Below are 25,666 nucleotides of genomic sequence, written 5' to 3' on the forward strand. Positions count from 1 at the left end.
TTAGGAAGGCGGTTTGTTGGCCACATTGCTTTGGAGCCACTCACAGATTCCTGCTGGTCCTGGATATATAAAGAAGCCAGGGAACAGCCTTGTTTTAGGAAAAGAGAGAACTGCTCTTTCTAAAGCTGTCAGGAAGCAAAACAGTCGGGGAGGGGAGGGGTTTGTCTCAGATTGACTTTTCCACGGGTCCTAACAGAGGCAAGGATGTTTGAATGCACTTTTGAAGTTTTTAATAATCCAACTGTTGGTGATTCCCAGCCCCCGCAGTGTCCTCGAAGCACCTGAGATTGAGTCTGAATAGGAGTTCCTGTTCCCCACGTCCCACCTCCAACACAGGAAACGTCTGGTGTGGGACCTAGGAATCTGGATTTTTAATCAAACTCCCTAGGCGAACTTTATGCAAGCAGTGCGGTGCCCCCACCCATGAAATGGCAGTGAGTGCTGTCACCCAGGGGCTGCCCACAAGGTAGGGACGGCGGAAGGAGCTAAGAGATTTTCTGGAGAAGCTCTTCCTCAGGAAAGGTGGATTTGGGGGGTTGGATAACGCATCGGAGAGGGAATGAGGAGTTGGGAGCTCCCACGTCAGAGCCAAACATCTTCTTAAGCACGCCAGCTTGCCGACTCGACATTGGACATCCGGGGTAGCTGCGTGGGCTCCCGGCAGCCCCCAAGATGCGTCAGGGGGAGGGGGCGTGCCGGAAATGCCAGCGTGTGACAAATACCACCGCTGGAGGACACTGGTGAGATTCCCTGAAGATGCCCTGGGGGTCACACCGAGTACTAGGCTGGTGTCAGTAGGGGTTTCTAGCTAGCCCAAGGCTCCACAAAAACATCTCTCCTTTTGCCTTCTCTTCAGACCCCCGTACCTGTCATGGCGGCCTCCGCAGGCGCGCAAGGGCTTGCTGCGTGCGGTTCCTCCTGCGGCCCCGGGGCTCGCCTGAGCCAGGGTGCTCCCAAGCCTTCCTGAGCCGACCCCTCAGATTGGACTGAACCCCGGATAGAAGCCAGAGACATTTCTGACCATCGGGAGTGTTACAATCTCCCCTAGAAGCATTTGACTGCGAATCTTCTGGGCAAGAAAGGAGCTTGCTTCCTGAGGCAGAGCCCATTTTTCCACAGGGAAAGAGGTAACCTTCTGAGCTCCTATCCAGAGTTTGCTCTTTTTAACAGAAAAACACGGTAAAGTGACCATTCAGAGCTTCTCTTCTGACCCACATGGGGCATGGCTGTCTGAAGCGGAGAGGCCACCTGTGCCTCACGACCGCGGCGGGTCAGGGCCATGGCTGGGATCTGCCTGGGCCGCTGGGAAGAGGGCTCTGCCTCACGGGCCCCCGGGGAGCTGGGGACGAGGCTGTCCTGGTCTGTCAGCAACTGTTTAGTGAGCTCCTGCCATTGCCCGACTCTCCTCTGGACTATTGGTCTTAACCAGTTAGCATTTAGAAAAGTCAGGGACACACGGGCTGTATGACTGATTCTTTTTTAAACATTTATTTATTTGAGAGAGAGAGAGAAGTGGGGGAGGGGAAGAGGGAGAGAGAAGCAGACTCCGCTCTGAGTGAGGAGCAATCAGACACTGGGCTCCATCCCACAACCCTGAGGTCATGACCTGAGGCGAAATCAAGAGTTGGGTGCTTTGCCAACCAAGCCACCGGGTGCCCCGTGTTTCAGTTCTGTAACTGACTGTGATACCACCCAACCATCCCTCCCTTTCCATCTCTGGCACTTACCAGACTCCACATGGTGAGTCTGGCTACAGCATCCCCGGAAGGATTCAGAAGACCCTGGTTTCGCACACCCTCGCTCCACACCCAGCTTCCATGAAGTTCTGTCTTTAAGGCAGACAGAGCAGGCTTACTGTCAGGAGCCTGGGGCGCTCCTGCCTTACCTTGTGATGTTTTGAGTGTAACAGGCTAGTGCCCCGGATGGAGTCTGGGTGTGTGGAAACTCTTCTTCCGAACCTAGGTGACAGTTGTAGGAATCATGTAGTCAGGGAGATCATCCCAGCACAGACAACCAGTGAGGGAGCTCTGAGAGCCAGGAAAAACATTCATTGCTTGTGTCCTTTGTGTCCCTGACACAATCCAGGCTCTAAAAGGGGAAATGCTGAGGTTGTCTGCCCCTAGCCAGGGCTTCAGAGGAGATGCTTCTTCCTCCCTCATCTTGACAAGAGAACCTAGCCCTGGCCCTACAGCGGCTGCCCTGGGGAAAGCATCCCTGGCAAGGAGCCTCCTGTTGCTCCCTTGGTTCTAAGTCTCTCTTCCCGGTCTTCAGACTGGAGTGGGTGGTGGGCAGCTCAAACCACTCCCCTCCCCATCCCAGTCTGACTTGGGAGGAAGTGGAGCTGCAGTTCTACCACTCACTTATTCATTCATTCATCCATCCACCAAATCTTTATGAAACTGCTACTGGGGGCCTCTGGAACCCCCCTGGTGACCCAGCTGGTCCAAGTGCCGTGTCCACACTATGGGGAAGGTACTTTCCAGAGGAGACCAGGCAGGCCAGGTCAGGCCCTGGGAGATCGTGCAGCTCCGCAAGAGTGAGGCAGGCAGTGGTTGGCACCAGGTTGGATGGTATCCAGGAAGCCCTCAGGTGGTGGTGGGGTATGGAGAGAAAGCTGATACCGTGGGGCTCCTGGGGGGCTGTGGTCATAGAGACCAGGAAAGCTGGTCTGCAGCCCCCCTCCACTGAGCAGCTGCCCCCCATGCTTTGCCCCGCCCTCGTGCCCAGGTTGCCTAAATGTGAAGGGCAGGTATAGGTGCAGAGCAGACATTTCTCCCCCACAGGGGCAGCATAGAAAGATACCCAAATGCTTCAGTGGTGGTTGTGGTTCATTCTCTGAGAATGTCAGCCGAGAGATCACAGGAGCCCTGATATTTGGGTCTTGCCCTGGAGGTTCCTCTGTCTGGGGGCATCGCATGGGTATCCTTCCCACAGCTAGGAGGGTGAGGCCAGGGACGGGGATGCTTTGTCCCCCCAGAGCCCTCTCTCCTGAGAGCTGGTGCCAAAGGATCCCATTCGTTCCCACTGTGCAGGCTGTATTTCACCTGGCCAGGCCCAGTGCTTCCTCCTCACCACGTGCTTGTCCACCTATCCCCAGGACTAGATGGGGGCCTTTTGGATTTCCCAAGCAAGCATCCCCTCCTTCCACTTCACAGATTCACATGGAAGGCATATTAACCCTACACTCAAACCATGAAATCATTGACTACACCAGAGTCTTTACCAGAGAGCTAAAGTAAAGAGTCCTTGTGCTGATCATGATATTTAGGTGCTAAGTCACTCTGATCAGCAAAGGATGCAGGAAAAGCTGCTGAAAGCCTGTCTCCGTGGCCTTGCAGCTTTGATCTCTGGCAAAGTGGTGATGAGTGCAGACAACGAGTCATAGGTCTTGAGTTGTCCGTTCAAGCTGGTGACTGCAATATTCCCAGAGACAGAAGCCCAGAAAAGTCAGTAAGTGTTGCACTGAGCTTTAAACAGCTGTCTCCTCAGAGAAAACCCAGCTGTAGGGGAAGATTGCCGAAATAGCCGCAAGACAAATGTCTATACACCCTGTGCTTTTCAGCCCAGGGGGAAAGCTTGTCAAGGTGTCAGCGGGCAACCAATGACTCCGGTTGGTCCTAAGTAAGATCTGTTCAGTGAGCACGAGCATCTCAGGCAGGTGAAGATAACTGTGCCCTAGTCTAAGAGGGGCTTCTTCTTTGGTCCCCAAAATGCTACCAACCACGCTGTAGACAGCTCTCTCCTAAACTGGGGCCTCCGGCTTCCATGGTGCTTGAGTCAATGCAGTGGAAATTCAAACCTCTGCAGCAAGCCTCCCCTCACAACCCCAGGGAATTGGCTTATATTTCTAGGCAAACAGTTGAAATTTGGTCATGGTGTTATTTTGCAGCTTTTACCAGCAAATATGAATGGGGCACCAAGAAAGCACTGAAGCCACAGAGTTGGGGACAGGGCTGGTGGGGCCCAGCCCCTGTGTGATGGGGAGCAAGGGTGACCACAGAGAAAAGCAACAGTCCCAGCTCCCCTGACACAGCCCTGGGTCATGCTGACTGTCCCATCCAGTTTACATTTGTTTCTCTCCAACCTCCCTTGGCTTGGTGATGCATTATAGTGCCACTGGAGGGAAGGTCACTTACCCAGTCCCAGGCTTTTTTGGAAGGAACTGATGGGCATGGGGCCCTTTGGTGAAAGAGAAGCATCTGGGTTCAGGTGGGTGAGGTTGATTCAAGACAAAGGCAGAGTCCTGGGGCTTCTCCCCGCTCAGGCATCACAGTCTGAGCCCGAGACTGGGCAAGTCAGGCTCAGGGGCTCTACTGGTGAGGCATCTTGTGAAATTTGGGGGAGCAGGGCAGTCTTCACACTTTTGTGCTGAAACAGACGAAACATCTGACAGGACTTGGGAGATGCTGCAGCCCAGGGTCGGGAAAGCAGGTTGTGTCACAGGACTCTAGCTCCCTCCCTCCCAGGGGATGAGCACGGACTCCTCAGGAAGTCCCCAGGGGAGGCTCTGAGAGAAGTGCAAGGGTCCTGTAGGTATGCAGGCAAGACCAAGAGGCACTGAAACAGAGGTGTTCATGTTAACATGCCTCACTGATTACATCAAACTGGGGACGCCTGAGAACACTGGCTTACCTGTGAAATAGGTACTTTGTTAAGACCTGATGCCCAGGCTGGGGTCTTTGTCCACCCCAGAGTCCTTTTCACTTCTGGACAGCTAGGACTTTGTGTTAGGGCCTCCCTTTCTAGAACCTCCCTTGGGGGTCCTTCTCTTCCCTACCAGATGGCAAGCTCTCTTGGGGCAGAAAATTCATCTTTGCATCCCTTGCAGAATCTAGCCATATCCTGTTTCGGTGGTGCTCAAGCAATAACAGTTGAACCCATGAATGAAAGTCCATGAAATGCATGCATCTAATTCTCCAGCTTGGCAGCAATTAGTAAAACTTGAAGCCTGAACTTACCAAGGAAATTCATAAAATGAATTCAGCCCTTTATACTCCCCTTTAGTCCAAGAAATGATGGTGATCTTTATGTGCATTGTTAATTGACTGGTTTCTTAAAAACGAAAATCCCCTCCTAACCATGATTTTTCTGAGGTAGAATCACTTTATGATGTAATGAAGATGTGAGAAGGTAAGGGGCCCAAGAAAGTGTTTACCTTACTGGAAAAGCTTTGGACTCTTGTTGAAAGATTGGTTTAGAGCCCCAAGTCAGCATGCTCCTTCTGGGGATCCATTGGACCCCAGAGCAAGGAGCACTGGTCCTCAGCTGCCATGTTGGGTCTGCATGGCTTCAAGGGGAGTTGGATACTTTTTAATGAGACATACTTCCCCTATTTAACCACACATTCCCTGCACAGATGGTATTTCTGCCCAGGAGATGACTCACACTCTTTGTCAGCATACCTTTCTATATTAAATACCCCATCAAGTTTATACTCACTGGGCTTTCGAGTGGGCTGGGGGTATTAAAAGATCCTCTTCTTTCTCTTTAGGAGGTGTGTGGCTTTTGGAATTTACCCCCAAGTGCCCGTTTCTGTAGACTATGACTTTGTGGGACTTCACTATTTTACATCTGGCTTTCGAGCCTAACTCTACCACTTAACTAGCTATGTGGTCTTGAGATTCTTACTGTCTCTGTGCCTCAATTTAATTACTTATAAAATGAGAACAATATTACTGATCCTCCCCTAATGTTACTGGAAGAGTTAAATGGGGTTTTGGCACAGGAAAAAGATTGAAGCAAATATTTTTTGAATGAATTAACTAAAGCAATAATAGAACTATAAAAAAATGATCAGCCAACCCATCATAGAGCCGAAGGCAGAGGCTTTAACCCACTGAGCCACCCAGGCGCCCCATGATGAGGTTCTTTAACTGTGGCTCTCTTTGCTTGAATGTAACTGAGATTCTCATGCTTTTATAATTTACTGAGTTTAAGAGGAAGATATTCCCATGACATGTATTGACGTGAACAAAGATCTTGGTGCCTGCATTAAGTAATCAAAGCCAAATACTGGAATCAAGTACCCAGCATCCGTTACCTGTTACTCTGAGCAAAGAGTGTGTTAGGCTTATGCCCCAGAAATAATTTCCCTGAGAGTAGGGGCAGGAACCAGTTGTCCGCTACTTACTTTCTGGTTGGTGAAAACTTGGTGACAAGTCTACACTTTGAGCAGGTACTGGTCTTCTATTTCCAGCTGCTGGAAAGAGTTTCCTTTTTCCTTGGCACAGTGTTTTCCTGGGTTCTGGTAACTTTCAATGACTTTGCATCATCCAGGATCACTATAAAAGAGTGTACATTTGTTTGCTCAGAACTGTGCTAGATTCTGTGTGGTTGCTTCAAATGATAGCGGTCCTGGCCTTTGTCATAGAATCAACATAGGACCTATCATTTATTATTAGATTAGTGTGTTCTAGGGGCTATGCTAGGCACTTCACGTATATTACTAAAGTCAGGGTAGGCCAGTATATGTTGCAATAACAAAGACACCAAAGTCTTAATAGCTAATAATAAGTTTACTTCTTGATCTCATTAAATGTCTGCTGCAGGTTAGCAAGGAGGCTCCACTCCACATTTCTTCACATCTCAACCTGAAATAAAAGAGCTTCCAGCTACTCCATCTGCTGCCTTGCTTGTTGCTGTAGTAGGGGGCTCACGACAGTGTCTTATACTGGCTATTAAGTGCTTCTGCACAGAGCAACACAGAGCCCTTCTACTCTCATTTCATTGGCCAAAGCAAGTCACCCTGATAAGTCCAACTTAGAGGGGCTAAGGAAATGCAGTCTCACCATGTGCCTAAAAGGAGGAAAGTTAAGATTTTTAGCTAGTGGCGTAAATAACCATATACTTAAACTATCTTAAACCTTGGCTCTGTGAGGCAGACCTCTCATCTTCTCCATGTTATGGATGGGAAACTAAGAGAGGTTAAGGAACTTTGCCAAGGTCAGGCAGCTAATGAGTAGAGGGACAAGATTTGAACAGAGAAATGTAAAGCACAGGAGGATTATTCTGCAGGGCTCTAGAACATATAAGCCAGTATTCTCATGGACACACTTTTCTCTACTACCACAAGTTTTCCTACTTGTGGGTTCTCCTTCTGTATTATATTCATCCAAAGACATAACTAAAAAGTACTACTCCCAGACATTTTTATATCATCTTAACTGGTACAACCCATGCAAGCCTTACAATACCTGGTGCTCAGTTCAGCTCTAGTGAGACAAGCAGAGTCCAAGAGAAACGGTTCCTTATGGCAGAGGTAACCTTCGAAGGTCAAGTCCAGATACCTCACTTTATAGATAAGAAGGGTCTTGCTTTTTATCCAAAACCCATGACCTGACTTGCAATTCAGAGTGCTTTGTTTGGTGGGACTTAGCCCAGCTATTCTTTATGCATGATATCATATTTTAAAAAGAAGAAAAAGGCATAGAGTGTAGCCCTGGTGGACAGGCTAGGATGTGCTTGAACTTGAATGCAGCTGTAACTGGGGATTAGGCCAGAGTGGATTGTTTTGTATCCTCAGAGTCTAAAATCTCACAGAATCCCACCTCTAGAATTCTTGCACACATTATCAGAAAATCTCCCTAAACTTTCTTAACTTTGCCATCCTGAGATCTTAAAGAAAACACTAATTGTACGTTTGGAGATCCAGAAAAGGAAAGGGGGTGAAGGACATTGAGACCAGCCACTTGAGCCCTGGCTAAGCCTCCCCTGGCATAAGCCCCAGGGATGAGCTTGCCTCTGTGGATTTCCAGCCACGAAGCACCACCCTGGTTTATTTTCAGAGGTGGAAACTCAAGCAACAATTATCTCCTGTCACAGCAAATTAAAAGCCCAGGCTCACCCATCCCCAGAGCAGGGCAAGCACAGCCCACGGCCAGCAAAGGGATATAATGACAGGCCACAGCTGCTGTATTTCCTTTAAAGGCATGAGCCACTCAAGAAACACACAAAATAAACAGAGACATAAAAGTCCATAGCAAAGGCCCACAAGTGAGTGCAAGAGTCAGTGCCAAGATCAGAGAGTATATTTTGATTCTGTGGGGGATCAAGGATTGTGGCAGCAAGAAGTGCTTAGTGGAAGATGAGTTTTTGGTCTGTGTTTGAGATAATGGGGAAGCAAGCTATTGTGCATGACACTATGGGGGGGGGGAGGGAGAATGACACTGCCTTTCACACATGCGCTCACACACACAGGAATGCGTGTTCTCACACACATACGTGCTCATATGCTCTCATACACATGCACACATACTCATCACCATGGCCTCAAGCATGCTTCTAGCCACTTCTATTAGAATCTCCATCTCTGCCTGGACTCCTGCCTGCATTCCCCTACACAGGGCAGCCTGGCCCCACTGGCCAAAGTTTCTGCTTAGAATTCTTCTCCTCTCTTAGGTTCGGTGCCCTGCTTTATTGCCAGCAACCTAAGCAAAACTCCCCTAAGCAAAACTCCCCTCTCTGAAGTTACTTCCAGGACTGGGACTTCTGACCTCTATCACCCTTCCCTTGCAACTCCTTTCTAGAACTGTGTCTGCTGCTTTATGTCAGTGAGGACTTGTTATGTCAGGTTGTTGGAAGTAAGTTTGGGCTTTGTTATAGTATAAAGTCCACAGAAGTGGGGATTCTTTAATTTTTCCTTATATTTGTGCCCTGTGTGTTTGACTTTCAAACAGTGTTTTCACATCCATCATCTAATTTTGTCTTCAGTATTGCCTGGTGAGGTAAGTGGGTGGGGAAGATCATTCCAACCACCAATGGGAACGTATATGGCAAGGTGGCTTAGAACTTGAGCTTTGGCTGGGCAGGTTGCTGATCTCTGTAAGCCTCAGCTCTCTCATCTCTAAAACAGGGATAAACATAGTTTCTGCCCATAGGTTATTTTAAGGATTAAATGAGCTAACATGGGGTAACATGCTTACCTCACGCAGAGAAAATGCCCAGTAAAATTGTCATTATTTCAATGATGCTGGAGCTTGGGCTCAGAGAAGTTAATACCCAAGGGTGGTGAAGCATGGTGGGAGAAGCAGAGGGGTTGGAGGCAGTGGATTCTAGTTCTATTTGCCGTGTACCTTTGGGAAAATGGCTTTGCTTCTCTGATTCTGAGCTTCTTCATCTCTTAAATAGGAATAATACATTGTCTATCACACATGTCACATAATTAATCAAAAGTACTTTTGAAAGCATACTGTAATGTATGCCCCAAAATGTTCATTTATTATTGCATGTAAACTTAGGCAGTAGGCCAGTCCTAGAGCTGGGTTTCCTTACCCCTGGTGTCCTTTCGAATGGTCTGTGTTTTCCTCCAGAGACCGCTCAGAGCCTCCATACATGCAACTGACTGCCTGCGGGCTGAATGAGAAGGCTGCATAGCACAGCTCTGGGCACCCAGCATTGAGCAACAGGGGTCCCCCAGCCTGCCACCCTCCCTGACACCCTGTCTCCTGCCGGCTTTCCATGGACAGAGGGAGTGCACAGAGAAAGCAGAGCTCAGAAATTAGTCGTTTCAGCTGTCCCTGACTCCTTTGCCTCATTGCTGCTGTTGGCAATGAGAACAAGGAGTATGAGAGAGATTGAGGGCAACAGATCCTAGTACACTAGGGACAGGGCCACCAGGACTCAGCCTAGGAAGGGGAGAGAGGAATGTTAGAGTCTACACAGCTACCTGCACCCCAGATTGCAAAGTAAGCTTCACAGTTGGCTTGTGACTCACATTATCCTTCTCACTTTACTTAAAGATGAGCTGATGAGCAGGTGAATGTTTTACAAGCATTGTTCCCATTGACCTGCAGATTTTAATTTCTCTGAAGCCAGCTTCTTTTCTGGCTTGCAAGGACAATGCGGTCGGCTCTCCATTGCATGAAGTCACTTCAGTCTTCGCCCTTGTTCTGGGGCAAATTCAGGCCAGGAACTGCCAAGTGACCTAAAAAGAACACCACGGCTCTTCTTGTTCAGAGAATAGCTTGCTCTGGATGTTTCATTTTGACTGTGAAGTTGTTCCAGAATCATCTCAAACTCTTCAGCACAAAGTTCCTTTGAAACATTCAAGTTGATCTAGGCAGGGTCATGGCTGGAGTCATCAGTTAAGCCTATCCTAAAATACCTTGTTTTCACCCTCTCTGGGTCTGTACCTCTTTTCTAAGCGTTATTTGCTCCAGAACAATTGAGAAGTCTCTGAGATGCTGATTGGATGAAGAGGCAAGCGTGCTCTCACCATGTGTTCAAACAGACTGGAAGGGGTCAAGGATGCAGAGATTTGGCCCCAAGGTTTACTGCAGACTCCCAACTTGGCATTAGGAATATTCTCAAGACCCTCTATCAAGTATATATGTTCCAGTCCTTTATTGGTTAGAAAGATGAAGTAGGAACCAATGAGAGTCTGAGCCTGAGCCCTGGATATAAGATCACACTATGTCCATTTCTCCGAAGAATTACATGTATCAGAAGAACAGGTCTTCGTGAATTCATCAGGTTCATAGTTCTAACTTTGGTCAAAAGGACCACAAGATGGTGGAAGATCAAACATAATTTAAAGGAGAAAGATGATGCCAAGAGTACCTTTTGGGGGCGCCTGGGTGGCTCAGTGGGTTAAGCCTCTGCCTTCGGCTCGGGTCATGATCCCAGGGGCCTGGGATCGAGTCCCGCATTGGGCTCTCTGCTCAGCAGGGAGCCTGCTTCTCCTCATCTCTCTCTCTGTCTGTCTCTCTGCCTATTTGTGATCTCTCTCTCTGTCAAATAAATAAATAAAATCTTAAAAAAAAAAAAAGTACCTTTTGTATCTGCTTTTTTTTTTTTTTTTTTTTTTTTTTTTTTTTGGTGAGAGAGAGAGAATGAACAAGTCAGGAGAGTCAGAGAGAGAGGGAGAAGAAGCAGACCCTCTGCTAATCAAGGAGTCTGATGTGGGGCTTGATCTTGATCCCAGAACCCTGAGAGCTGAAGGCAGATACTTAACCGACTGAGCCATACAGGTGCCCCCTGATTTCAGTATCTATGCGCTTTTACTGACATTTTCCCAGTGTCTTATCTAAGGAATCAGTCATCAATTTCTGCAGAACAGTCTACCTCCAAATTTAGTGGCTTCAAACAAAGATCATATATTTGTTCAGGAGTCTGTAATTGGGCCAGCCTCAATCAGGCAGCCCCTCTCCTGGTCTCACTGGGGACGTTGCAGTTGCAGTGAGCCACAAGTGAGGGGATGGGGAGCAAAGAAATGACAACAAAGGGGCCGCCTTGCCTAGCTGTTCTAGTCCCACATCTGGTGCCTCTGTGATGATGGCTTAAACTGCCGAGATGACTGAATTTCTCTATGTGGTTGCTCTGTGTGGTTGCTCATTCTCAAGGAGACCAGCCTGGACCTTCCTTACATGGGAATCACAGACAAGAAGGAGAGAGCAGGCATTCAACGTCTAAGGTCATTTCTTCCACATGCTGTTGATCAAAACAAGTCACACAGCCAGCCCAGATTCAAGGGGGAGTGGAAATAAGATCAACCTTTTATTGGAAGGGAGAAGCTCACATTGCAAAGAGGCATGTACCTAGGGATGGAAGAAATTACTGAGGTCATCCTTAGAATCTGTCACAGTCACTGAAGCTATATTTATAAATTACTCCTCTCTCCCTCAAGGAATGGCCTACCCCTCAGTGGCAAGGACAGGTGGGGACCCTAACTCTGCATTTCTCTGGGTAAGTGAACTGGAGTAAATCATTTACTGGGAATATAGAATGATTGTTTATGGGGTCCCAGCTCTGTGCAAGTTCTGTACATAAGTCATCCTATCTAACACTGAAAACAACTTCTGCAGAAGTCTTATTTGCATTTGATTACTAAAATGTTGGGGTTTAGAGAGAGTTAATGACTTACTCAGTGTCACTTGGTTATAAGGGCTGGAGCTGGACGTTCCTTCATCTGTACAATGGGAATCATGAAACTTACCACCAGCACAGCCGGGAGGATAGAATGAGACCCCATACGTGGAAGTGCCTGTGAAAGCCCAAAGCACTGCATACATGTCAGTTGTAGTTTTCATCGAGCTGGGCAGACTTCTTTGGAGGAAAGGGGGTGGTCTAAGAAGGCGCCAGAATCATTAGAGCCAGACACCAACTGTTGTGTGTCTCTCAGCTGCTATTTGCTTTGGCTTCAGACCAAATCCTCTAGCCAGAGCCTTTAGCGGTGATGGACAGAAAAGAACCCCGTGGGCCAGGTGGCGAGCCTGGGCATGCCACAGGTGAGGACACAGGCTTCCCCCACAGTCTATGCTTCCATCAGAAGAAGGGAGAGACTGTAGCAAGGTTCCAGCGGCTTGGTGTTTTCCTCAATTGCCTGGGGTCAGGGATGGAGGAATTGCACGGTTTTTCATTGACTCAAGGTCACACATACACCCTTGAATTGTTCTGAGATTGCTTTTTCCCAACTCTGCCTTTCACCAACTCTCTTCTCAATTCTTTTCACTTCACCTTTTGAACCTGATTCCCTTATAATAAGCTCTTCCCCATCTTTAACATTTATAACCACTCTTTTCCACCACCTCCGTGTCTTATCTGACGCATGATTTTTTTATGACCTAATGTTATGGCCAGGAGGCAGAGGCAGCTTCTCCATACTTCTCATGGCTCATGTGCCATCCACCCATAGGCAAGATCTCCTCTTTTGAGCTTCCTGACACTCAGATGCACCATAGCCTCTCTCCCCTCCTCGCTGCTGGGGTCCACGCACTATCCTTCTTGGAGGATTCTGGGAGCTCACTCACATCTTCCTGCCATGAACAAGGACAGCTTCAGCACTCCTCTTCTCTTCAGAATTCCTTAACTTTTACAACATCACTGCCCTTCATCTATACCCCATGACAGCTGAGTACAAATAGTGAAAGGCCTCGCATGGGGAAGACAAACCAAAGGCGCTATGTAGCCAAAGGTGGCAGACCCAGTATCCATGGGAAGACCTTAAAGAGACAGCTTTCAGCTGTTAATCAGAAGGAACTTCCTGACACAGCCATCCCTGCTGAGAGAGGGTGCTTTGCCTGTTGTCTACAGAAGGTGTTTGCCAAAAAAGCCTGATGTAGGTGATAATAAAAGAAAAGTCAGATTTGTACCAGGAAATCTGGTTTGGAGTCTTGTCTCAGCTCCTTACCAACTAATGGAAACTGGGTAAGACTCAACCTTTCTTGGCCTCGATTTTCTTATACTTAAAAATGAGGACTAATAGCTACCTTACTAGGTCATGGTGAAAACCCAGTTAAGTTCGAGAGTGAGAAAAATAACTGTTAACTAGAGGGTACTCAACAAATATCATTATAATCCCCGGGGAGGCAGAACATATGAGCCTTTATTTAAATAAATCCAATTTTTTTGTTGTTGTGACTAAGCCAAAAATGAAGAGAGAAGACAATAGTGGATTCCAACTGATTAAGATGATCAGTGGAATCCATACATCTATTTTCACTACCTCTCAAAATATTTAAAATTTTTTAAAGTCATAAGCCGATGAGAGTTGGAAAATGTGGAAATAGACCATGATACCATGGTAGCAACATGGTGGAAGGAATGACGGTAAGCCTGAGGAAGCTGAATCCTTGGGTAGCTGTGGGAAAGTGGAGAGGAAGCCCAATTTATCCCACCAAATTTCTGAAGCAGTCAGCTGACAGGACACTGGCAGCCAGATCTTCACTCTCCAGGCAAAAGAATAGACGTGTCTAATCTGAGAAACCTGACCAATTCAAGAGGAAACACCCCAAGATATTGGGGTTCCAGCCAGATCACCCTACAAGGAAGCTAACATTCAACCAAGGCCACTCATGTTTTAAAGCTTCCAACCAGTTTTATAAAGATAACCAAGGACCATCACGCAGATGAGGAAAGGCTCATATGAAAGAGAAAGCAAAGCAAGTAGTGTATGGTAACTAACATAACATAATTAAAAATTTATTAAAAAAACAAGTTTAAAAAAAATAAAGCAATTTCAAGGAAGTGGCAACTTTGTCAAGAAGAGAATGGGTGTGTGGGTGTGTGTATTTCCTAACTCTATGCCTTTATATCTTTAGGGAGATAAGACATTGCAATCATGAAACAAATGAAAAAGAAACATTATTAAAATGAAACATTCACAGAGAAAAAAAAGGAGCTCTTAAAAATTATGAGAGCAAAAATGAAAAACTCAGCAAAGGTGTTAAAAGAAAAAGTTGAAGGACCTCATACCAAATAGAGCAAAAAGAAATAATAGAGAAGATTTTTTTAAAAAAGATTTTATTTATTTGACACAGAGAGATCACAAATGGGCAGAGAGGCAGGCAGAGAGAATGGGGGAAGCAGGCTCTCTGCTGAGCAGAGAGCCCAGGGGCTCGATCCCAGGACCCTAAGACCATGACCTGAGCCAAAGGCAGAGGCTTAACCCACTGAGCCACCCAGTTGCCCCAAGAAGATTTAAGAAAAGAAGAAAATGACTCAAAGACATCCAATATGAAAACTCTAAGAGTCCTGGAAAAAGAGAAGAGACAAAATGAGGAGACGAAATCAAGAAAAAAAAATCTTTTTCCAGAACTGAAAGATATGAGTGTCCGTATTGAAAGGACGCAAGTGCCCAGCCCAACGAATAAAAATAGACCCATAACATTGCAAATCATTGTGAAATTTCAGAGCACATGGGACAAAGTTAAGATCCTACAGGCTTTCAGGGAGAAAACACACTTAAAAAGAAATAGTTATCAGAATGACATCATCTTTTCCAGAAGCCATGTTGGAAGTTAGAACTGTGAAGCCATGCCTTCATATTTCTGAAAGCAGAGGATTTGCAACCAAAAATTCTACGGCAGACAAATCATCAATAAAGGTGAGGCTAGAAGGGGGACATTTTCAAACATCCAGGATTTTAAAAAATTAATTTCCTCCTCATACTCTCTCAGGGAGTTTTTGTAGGATATATTCTACCCCAATGGAGGACTAAGCCAAAGAAGAGGAAGGCATGGGGTACAGGAAAAAGGAGATCCAACTCAAGAAAAGGGTCATGATACTCCTGGGATGATGTGGAAGCATGACATAGGACAACTGCTTTGATTCAGCTTTGAAGGGTAGCCAGACCCCATAAACGGGTTAGAGGGCTCCAGGATATTTCTCCAAGCTAATACCATGTGATGTGTTAAAACAGACTGGCAGGAGATTTGGACAACTGGTAGAGAGTTCAAGGTTGCATTAGCATATGTGCATAGAAAACCAAGGAAACAAAAGACTATATATATATATATATATATATATATATATATATATATATATATATATTTAATATTTATAAATATATATATTTATATATCTATCTACAAATACACACATATGATGATTATTAGCTCCATGGAAAATAAAAAGTTGTTCATGAAAGGAAACTAAAAAGTTTATCAAATAGCTCAGCTGTGAACATTATTTACACAGTCATAAAAATGTAAACACTGAATATTGATCTCACCAAAACTATAGTAGAACTGCAGTGGGCGAATGCAGGAACTGGAAGGGTATGTGTTAGCAGGGAAGGGGATGAAAGAGAACTAAATTCTCCATCTTCTATGGCAGGAAGTCAACTAGTAAGCCTTAAAAAATGAAAAACCAAGAAGTAGCAATACAAGTGTGCTATTCAGAGTTGTATGGAGAGTCAGTCATTGCCTCTAGTGAAGGGAAAGTGAAGGTGGGGTACTGATAATTTTTGTGACCAATCTTGTAGAAAAGTTTGATTCAATAAAATATTTGATAAAAATACAAATTAAAAATGATGACATAGTTTAGATGATTCTCCCTGCCATTCCATTTGGAAGGTTGTTTGTGCCTTGGGATAAGAGTGAGATCAGAGACAGGGTTCTACCTATTGCCCTACTTCCCAAATGCCTGTCATATTACAATTTTCAAAGGTGGTGTTAACAGTACTTCATTTCACCCTTCATGCTGACTTTGGAACCTTATGCCTGCTTAGGATATGTCTACTCTTTATGAGAAGAGTCTACTCTTAGGATACGTCTACTCTTTATGAGAAGGGCTTCCTGGCTTCAGTTAGAGGTTGATCTATATGACTTCTCCAGTTCTTTTCACTCCCAAACAGGGCATAAAATTATATAAAGCCATCTAAAGTTACACAGGGCCTAACAGTGGGTGAACAACTGAAGTGGCTGAAGAAGGCAAGGAGAGATAAGGAAAGGCTCTCTGGAGGAGGCATTCTGCTCCTTGAAACGGTACACCAGCCCACCTTATTGGTGCATTAAATTAAAGCATGTCTGAATGGATGCTTTTAAATGTTTTTCTTTTTTCCATGTAATTAAGCACCCAAAGTCACAGCTAAAGGAATTGGTATTTTCAGTGCACAGCATTAAGGCATTATATAATGTGAGAAGTATGTGTCTACTGTCTAGCTGGTATACCTTATGATAATGTGTTGAGGTGGGGGTTCCAGTAGAGTCAACAAGAATTCCAGATTGCAAGCAGCAAGTGCATAGATAATAGGACACAGGTCTTTTGATTTTCTTGGCTATATACTTCACTCAACTTCCACCTGTCTCTGTTGGCTACCAGAGGGGCTACCAGAAGCCACATGAGAGCAATCTCCCTGGCAAGGCAGAAAAACAGGAGATGAGGGAACGTAGGACTTGAAGCAATAGTTGGTTCTTTGGCAAAACAAATAGCTTGTGAGATCCCAAGATTTAACATATCTTGTGCCAAAAATGCAAAATGCCAAGGGGGAGAAAAGCACTAGACTTCTCCAGGGCACCACTGGAAAGCCCTCATAAACCTCACTCAAACATGATTGCTCTCATTATCACCTCCCCACATGTTCGGAACCCTTCCCTGCCCTCGGGGGAGCACTCAGGTTTCCTCCAGGCTATGATCCAAGCTTGAGGAGGCTTGCAGAACAGCTAGTGTGTGGGGGCACTGACTTAGAATGCCTCAGTCTCTAGTTGAGCTACCCCCACAAGAGGGCATTTTTGCATGAACATGAGGCCCCAAAACACAGTAGGCTTTGTTGCAGTAGGCTTTGTTGTTACGATAAACTGTTTTCTTCGGGACACATTTCCATAAGGCTGCAGTTATAGTGGGGAGACACTAAACATTCAAGTTAATAAAATCTCCCCATCATATTTAAGGAAGAAAACAAATCTGATGAGGTATTGTGTGTGGCGGGGGAGGGGGAGGTTCTGTTTAGATCCTCCAGGAAGCAGACTCTGGGCTAAGAGACAGCAGGTAAGGGATTTACAAGAAGATTAAGACTGTGAAAAGTAAAGGGGGTATTGGGCGGGGAAGGTCTTCAGCTGGTGATTCAGATCTGCTATCTGAAATGAAAGGAGGGAGGGAGGAAGTACAATTGGGTGAGGAAAACCTCAGGCAAACCCAGTGGATAGTCCAGAACAGAGACTGTCCCATTAGAGGAGTCCTGCATTGTACAGAAACGGCCAGGACTTGCAGCAGAGCATGAAATCAACTCTACCCCTGTGGTTTGAATCCAAAGGCACTGAGAAAGAGGCTGCCTGCTAACTGCACTTTGCACAGCTTAATGTCAAATTCTTTCTCGAAGGAAGTTGTGAGCAGCTTGGCTGTTACAGTAGGGGTGACCATAAAATAATAAAATGCCAAGCCATTTGGAATTTATGCTAAGATTTAACGGATGTGGAAAAAGTATTGCAAAACTCTGCCTATCTAGAAGAGAATGTACTGAGCTGATTGAAATCGGAATGATCTAGATTTCTATCCAGGGTATATGATAATTTCATTGATTTATTATTTTTTGATTCATCATCAGCAACTGTTTATGGGTACCCTAATACATGCCAAGCACTATACTTTGTCTATATCCACCAAGAGTTCACATGAATAGAATCAAATAATGAAAACAATATATGATAAGGACTGATGGAAATGCATGCAAATTATTAAAGGAGCTTGGGAAAAGAAGGTCAGAACTACACAATAATTTTGGCATTTTTGTTTTGTTTTGTTTTGTTTTGTTTTACCCTCAGATAGGGATCCTGCCATTCTACTCTACATCTCATGTGCTGCTTAGACGGGCTTCCAAAATGGATTGGAATAGATTAGCTAAGTGTTAACTATCTCCAGAGCAGAAAGTTCTCTGTTGAAAAAGAGGTCAAGGTTTCAGTTACTAAATTTAGACCATACCATTCTAGTTTTAGAAACTGAAGCACCTACCTCATGCCAACCAAACTTGACCTTAACCCAGGTGGAGAAATCTATGCTGATTTCAGCCATGGAAAGAGAAAGCTCATGGGCTTGGGGACAATTTTGCCACCTGAAAAGGCTAAGAGACTACTTTTTCTCATCAGGATTTCTTTTCCTTTTGGTCACATGTGGGTATAAATATTAACCAAAGAGTTCACATGTTCAACCAACCCTTGACGTGCATTATTCCAGAGTGGGGGTCTATAGTGGATATTGGGGGAATGTAATTGGGTATAACACATGGCTTCTGCTCTTAAGGGACACATAGTTCCAGGTCCTAAAATACCCACCAATTCCTATGGAGCTTTTCTTATTTCCTGTAGGACCCTCTCCGGGATTCTCTGCTAGCTCTGATAACATGACCTCAGAGGATCTGAGTCTATCTCTTTCATGGGCTGAGGCTACTATCCTGAGCTTCATAGCCTCCAAACTGACTAAACTCTCAGTCCGGAGTCTTGCTACTGCTCTTTCGCACTGATGTCACACTGTGGGAGCCTTAACACTGCCTGAAGCCATTACACCTACTTGGCCAGTGGATTGGAAATCCTGATGGGTGCAGATTATGATCAAAGCGAGTCCTTGTGCAATCTGTGTTAGTGTGCAGTTATCTTCAGTGATTCAGTGGTCGGTGACTTTCTCTGAAGACCTGTCATGCATTTCTAGAGACATCGTTATAACAACAGGGAAAAAGAGATCCACCCTATGAGCACTGATACAAAACCCAGCTTGCATCTTAATGCAGAAAAAATATACAAAACTGTATTATATTCTCTTCCTAAAGCTTACCCTTTGTTTCCTTGTTCTGGAGGGGGATAACAGGAATTCTGTTGCGTTATCTCTGTTCTTTTCCTTTTTAGCCCATGGCCTTCATATTTTAGCCACAAATCAGCCAGTCGGTAATGGAGGCTCTATTATGAGCCACATGCCTTGTCAAAAGTAAACCTCACATTCTTCTTCTAATTTTTGCCCCCTGACAGGTCAAGGAAAATAGTGTTGTTTTCATAGTGAAGTCACAGTCATAAATCTCCCAGGATTAAGATTCAGCATGCTCCTATCATGAGGACTTCTTCAGGGCCACTGGCTGGGAAAGAGAGACAGAGAGATTGAGGGAGAAATTCTTTTTTTTTTTTTTTTTTTTTTTTTTTTAAGATTTTATTTATTTGACAGAGAGAGAGATCACAAGCAGGCAGAGAGGCAGGCAGAGGGGGAGGGGGAAGCAGGCTCCCTGCTGAGCAGAGAGCCACATGCGGGGCTCGATTCCAGAACCCTGAGATCATGACCTGAGCTGAAGGCAGAGGCTTAACCCACTGAGCCACCCAGTTGCCCCTAGGGAGAAATTCTTTTTAGAAACTTTTCCAGAAAATTCTGGAGGAGAGCGGCACATTCACCAGCCTCTGCTCCATGTGGTCTGGTCTCATGGCATCACAAATGGGAGGTCCAAATCTAGTTTTGCATCTAAACAGCAAGACGAACCTCTGAGATTTCTTTTTTTTTATTCCCCTGAGAATTCCCATCCTGGTGTTTCCTCTCCCTCTTACCTCGCTCCTCTGCTTCGATTTGTTCATTTTTAATCTCCAGTTCACAGTAATGGGGGAGACAGAGCACTGGGCTTGAAGGAGAGAGAAGCAGGCTCACATCCTTCTCTGCTTTCTGACTTTGTGACCTGCAGTGCTCTTAGCCTATAGCCACAGCCATAACTGAGAAATGATAACTTCACAGGGTTACTGGGGGGACCAAAAGGCATAACATATATAAAATCATCTGGCACAGAAACCCTTAATACAAACCATCAGTCTTCACTGCCCTGGTGAAATGTTCTTCTGAAACAGGTTCACTCAAGGTGTTCACCTCCCCCTAGGTGGGATTGCTAATTTGTGAACCAAAGCCAGATGCAATGACCAGCTAGTGAGCTCCAAGCTTAGGAGGGAAACCACTCAGCTCAACTGCATAACGGCTGCCATCTACCTCCCCGTGGAACTCATGCTAAAGGTTTTCACTAAAGGTTTCCACAGAAGTAAGAGAACTCGTTTGCTCTCCCCTTTTCACTTCTGCATTTAGAGGGCCTGATATTGTCCCAGGGAAATCAGAATAGATAAACTCTCTTATGAGAGTAAATTTGTAAATTTGTCAAGATATTTTTCTTTAGGGACGCCTGGGTGGCTCAGTTGGTTAAGCGGCTGCCTTCAGCTCAGGTCATGATCCCGGCATCCTGGGATCGAGTCCCACATCGGGCTCCTTGCTTGGCGGGGAGCCTGCTTCTCCCTCTGCCTCTGCCTGCCACTCTGTCTGTCTGTGCTTGCTCTCGCTTCTCTCTCTATGACAAATAAATAAATAAAATCTTTAAAAAAAAAAAGATATTTTTCTTTAGCCTTAGAAATATTGTCTACTGAACCACCACACCCTCTCAACTTCCTCTTTCCTATTCTCTCTCCCTCCACACCCATGCCTCCTTACTTCCTGCCAACATCATTGTTGCCAAAGACGGTCACTTGAGAAATGACCGAAAGGATTCTTAAATGAGATGAACAAGCTGTGTCACTTAAACTAAGACTAGAACACTCAAGAACTCCCTCTCGTGATGACTCATGGGGAAAGTCCTCAGTCTGAATTTCAGCGGCTTCCCTATTTGGCCCTGTCTGGCTATCCTCAGCTCTCGCTAAGCTTTTAGGTCTTCCCCACTCTCCACCTGTGTTCTTACTCCTCTGTCTCCCAGCCCCAGTTGTTAAGAGAGAGGGAGGGAGAGCTTCTGATTCCCTCTATGGATGGGTGGCTCCTATCTGAGCTGAGACTACTCCCCGCAATTTTCTGAAATTAAACACATCTCACTGCATTCATTTCTCTACAGAGACTCTCAACTGAGGTCCCCTGCAGGCATTTTAGTGACTTAATGGGACTCTTATGCATGAGAATCTAGAGCCCTGACCTCATATGCCATTATAAGGTTTTCTTATATTAGGTAAATATGGAGGTGCCATTTTAAAATTGCTTCTCCCTAAGCATTGGGTTGTTTTATTTTATTTTTTTGTTGTTGTTGTTTGTTTTTACTCATAACTGCAGAGCCAGGGAAAGGGGGCCAGGGGGAAAAAAAGTCTCAGTTTACTCTGCTATGGTTACAACCTTCACAAACATAAATACTGCATCATACATCATCAATTGGAAGTTAAGCTTTAGAACTGCCAGAAAAGAATGTGGAAGTAAATCCATATAAATTAGAATTTCTCATTAGTGGAGAGGAAAGAATATTGCTAATATAATATTCTCTGATTTTATTTATTTAACAAAGAAGACTTTATTACATTGGGCTTTCGAATGTAATGCTTTCTTGTCACTAATGGTTCTATATAGAGAGAGATAGAGATATATAGCTAGATGATTCTATATATAATATAGAATATCTAAATATAGAAGTATACATACATATAAATATACATGAATGTATATATACAAATATATAAAAACATATATATATATATACACACACACACACACACACACACACACACACACACATTCATACACACACACACTTTTTTTTCCCTTTCACTCCTAGGTGACAAAGTCTTCATGGGCAGGGACTGTGTTTTCCTTTTTTTGTTGTTGTTTCTTGCAAAAGTTTTTAATGATACTCCTCTAATCCTTGTGAATCCTCTCCTTCTAGTTTCTGAAATTAGAGGTTCCAGTCATGACAAGTTATCCACACTCCCATCCATTCACCCACCCATCCAGGCTTTGAATCCTGATGTATAAAGTAGTATACCCTCTGCTTCTGATCTTTGGTTGGGAACACACACACACACACACACACACACACAAGCTTAATTTTGCAACGAATAAGTAAAAGTCTAGTAATGAAAATCAACCTTCTCTGTTAGTCTCAATAAAGTATTTTTATACCAGAGAAGCATTTAATGATAAGAACATCACCACCTCTACTAAACATCTTACTTATAAATATCTTTACTTCTTAATTAACCTTCCCAACCTCCAGTAAATAAAGCCTCCCTTCCTAACAGAACCGCTGACAGCAAATTTTTGTTTGTTTGTTTCTTTGGAGTAATTTGTATTTTCTATCTAGCTATTCTCTCCATAATCCTTCCCCTAAATCTAGGAGATAAATGCCATACAGCCTTCCATTAATACACACCAGCTATAACTCAGATCATAGTCCTTCACACTCCTTCACTCAGGGTCACAAATCCCACATCAGGTGTTTCTTTCCTGCTGTTCCTTCCTTCCCCAGCCATCTTTAGCTATCAATCCCTGCTTCCCCAGGTTGTTCATTTACATTTACTCTTTAGTCACATTTTTTATTATTAATTGTTTTTATTAACATAAAATGTATTATTTGCCCAGGTACAGGTTTGTAAATAGTCAGGCTTACACTCTCCACAGCACTCACCATATCACATACCCTCCCCAATGTCCATAACCCAACCACCCTCTCCCTACCACCTATCCCCCAGCAATCCTCAGTTTGCTTCATGAGATTAGGAGTCTCTTATGGTTTGTCTCCCTCCCGATCCCATATTATTTCATTTTTGCTTTCCCTACTCCCCAACCCCCCCACTCTGCCTCTCAAATTCCTCGTATCAGGGAGATTATATGATAATTTCTCTGATAGACTTATTTCACTCATATAATACCTTCTAGTTCCATCCACGTTGTTGCAAATGGCAAGATTTCATTTCTTTTGATGGCTGCATAGTATTCCATTGTGTGTGTGTGTGTGTGTGTGTGTGTGTGTGTGTGTGTCACATCTTCTTTATCCATTCATCTGGTTTCTTTTTAAAATTTCTTTTCAGTGTTCCAGAATTCATTGTTTATGCATCACGCTCAGTGCTCCACGCAATACATGCCCTCTATAATACCCACCACCAGGCTCACCCAACCTCCCACCCTTCTCCCCTCAAAAACCCTCAATTTGTTTCTCAAGAGTCCACAGTCTCTCATGGTTCATCTCCCCCTCCAGTTTCCCCCAACTCACTTCTCCTCTCCATTTCCCCATGTCCTCTGTGTTATTCCTTATGCCCCACAAATAAGCAAAACCGTATGATAATTGACTCTCTCTGCTTGACTTATTTCACTCAGCATTATCTTTTCCAGTACCATCCATGTTGATACAAAAGTTGGGTATTCATCCTGTCTGATTGAGACATAATACTCCATAGTGTATATGGACTACATCTTCCTTATCCATTCGTCCATTGAAGGGCATCTTGGTTCTTTCCACAGTTTGGCAACTGTAGCCATTGCTGCTATGAACATTGGGGTACAGATGGCCCTTCTTTCACTACATCTGTATCTTTGGGGTAAATACCCAACAGTGCAATTGCAGGGTCATAGGGAAGCTCTATTTTTAATTTCTTAAGGAATCTCTACACTGTTTTCCAAAGTGGCTGTACCAACTTGCATTCTCACCAACAGAGCAAGAGGGTTCCCCTTTCTCCACATCCTCTCCAACACATGTTGTTTACTGTCTCCTTAATTTTGGCCATTCTAACTGGTGTAAGGTGGTATCTCAATGTGATTTTAATTTGAATCTCCCTGATAGCTAGTGATGATGAACATTTTTTCATGTGTCTGTTAGCCATTTGTATGTCTTCTTTGGAGAAGTATCTGTTCATGTCTTCTGCCCATTTTTTGATGTGATTATCTGTTTTGTGTGTGTTGAGTTTGAGAAGTTCTTTATAGATCCTGGATATCAATCTTTTGTCTGTACTGTCATTTGCAAATATCTTCTCCCATTCCGTGGGTTGACTGTTTTGTTGACTATTTTCTTTGCTGTGCAGAAGCTTTTGATCTTGATGAAGTCCCAAAAGTTCATTTTCGCTTTTGTTTCCTTTGCCTTTGGAGACATATCTTGAAAGAAGTTGCTGTGGCTGATATCAAAGAGTTTACTGTCTATGTTTTGCTCTAGGATTCTGATGGATTCCTGTGTCACGTTGAGGTCTTTTATCCATTTCGAGTTTATCTTTGTGTACGGTGTAAGAAAATGCTCGAGTTTCATTCTTCTACATATAGCTGTCCAATTTTCCCAGCACCATGTATTGAAGAGACTTTTTCCACTGCGTATTTTTTCCTGCTTTATTGAAGATTATTTGACCATAGAGTTGAGGGTCCATATCTGGGCTCTCTACTCTGTTCCACTGGTCTTTGTGTCTATTTCTATGCCAGTACCATGCTGTCTTAGTGATCACAGCTTTGTAGTAAAGCTTGAAATCAGGTAACATGATGCCGCCAGTTTTATTTTTGTTTTTCAACATGTCCTTAGCAATTCGGGGTCTCTTCTGATTCCATACAAATTTTAGGATTATTTTTCTCCAGCTCTTTGAAAAATACTGGTGGAATTTGATTAGAATGGCATTAGAACTATAGATTGCTCTAGGCAGTATAGACATTTTAACAATATTTATTCTTCCAAACCAAGAGCATGGAATGGTCTTCCATCTTTTTGTGTTTTCTTCAATTTCTTTCATGAGTATTCTGTAGTTCCTCAAGTACAGATCCTTTACCTCTTTTGTTAGGTTTATTCCCAGGTATCTTATGGTTCTTGGTGCTATAGTAAATGGAATCGATTCTCTAATTTCCCTTTCTGTATTTTCATTATTAGTGTGTAAGAAAGCCACTGATTTCTGTACATTGACTTTGTATCCTGTCACGTTACTGAATTGCTGTATGAGTTCTAGTAGTGTGGGGGTGGAGTCTTTTGGGTTTTCCATATAAAGAATCATGTCATCTGCAAAGAGAGAGAGTTTGACTTCTTCATTGCCAGTTTGGATACCTTTTATTTCTCTGTGTTGTCTGATTGCTGTTGCTAGGACTTCTAATACTATGTTGAACAAGAGTGGTGAGAGTGGGCATCCTTGTTGTGTTCCTGACCTCAATGGGAAGGTTGTGAGCTTTTTCCCATTGAGGATGATATTTACTGTGGGTCTTTCATATTTAGATTTTATGAAGTTCAGGAATGTTCCCTCTATCCCTATACTTTGAAGCATTTTAGTCAGGAATTGATGCTGGATTTTGTCAAATGCTTTTTCTGCATCAATTGAGAGGACCATGTGGTTCCTCTCTCTTCTCTTACTGATTTGTTCTATCACATTGATTGATTTGTGAATGTTGAACCATCCTTGTTGCCCAGGGATGAATCCCACCTGGTCATGATGGATAATATTTTTAATGTGCTGTTGGATCCTGTTTGCTAAGATCTTGTTGAGAATCTTAGCATCCATATTCATCAGTGATATTGGTCTGAAACTCTCCTTTTTGGTAGGGTCTTTGCCTGGTTTGGGGATCAGGGTAATGCTGGCTTCATAAAAAGAGTCTAGAAGTTTTCCTTCTACTTCAATATTTTGAAACAGCTTCAGGAGAATAGGTGTTATTTCTTCTTTGAAAGTTTGGTAGAATTCCCCAAGGAATCCGTCAGGTCCTGGATTCTTGTTTTTTGGAAGGTTTTTGATTATTGCTTCAATCT

General features: G+C 44.2%; 1 long non-coding RNA gene across 1 annotated transcript in view; it reads left to right on the forward strand.

The window, feature by feature from the left end:
• The first annotated feature begins 629 nt into the window (after positions 1-629).
• LOC309870790 overlaps positions 630-25,666 on the forward strand; it is a 52,260-nt gene continuing 27,223 nt past the window's right edge. Inside the window, exon 1 of the long non-coding RNA XR_014314814.1 lies at positions 630-1,127. This is a non-coding gene — a long non-coding RNA (uncharacterized lncRNA). The remainder of the gene's footprint in view (positions 1,128-25,666) is intronic.

This window comes from Mustela nivalis, assembly GCF_964662115.1.
Source record: "Mustela nivalis genome assembly, chromosome: 8".
Taxonomy (NCBI): domain Eukaryota; kingdom Metazoa; phylum Chordata; class Mammalia; order Carnivora; family Mustelidae; genus Mustela; species Mustela nivalis.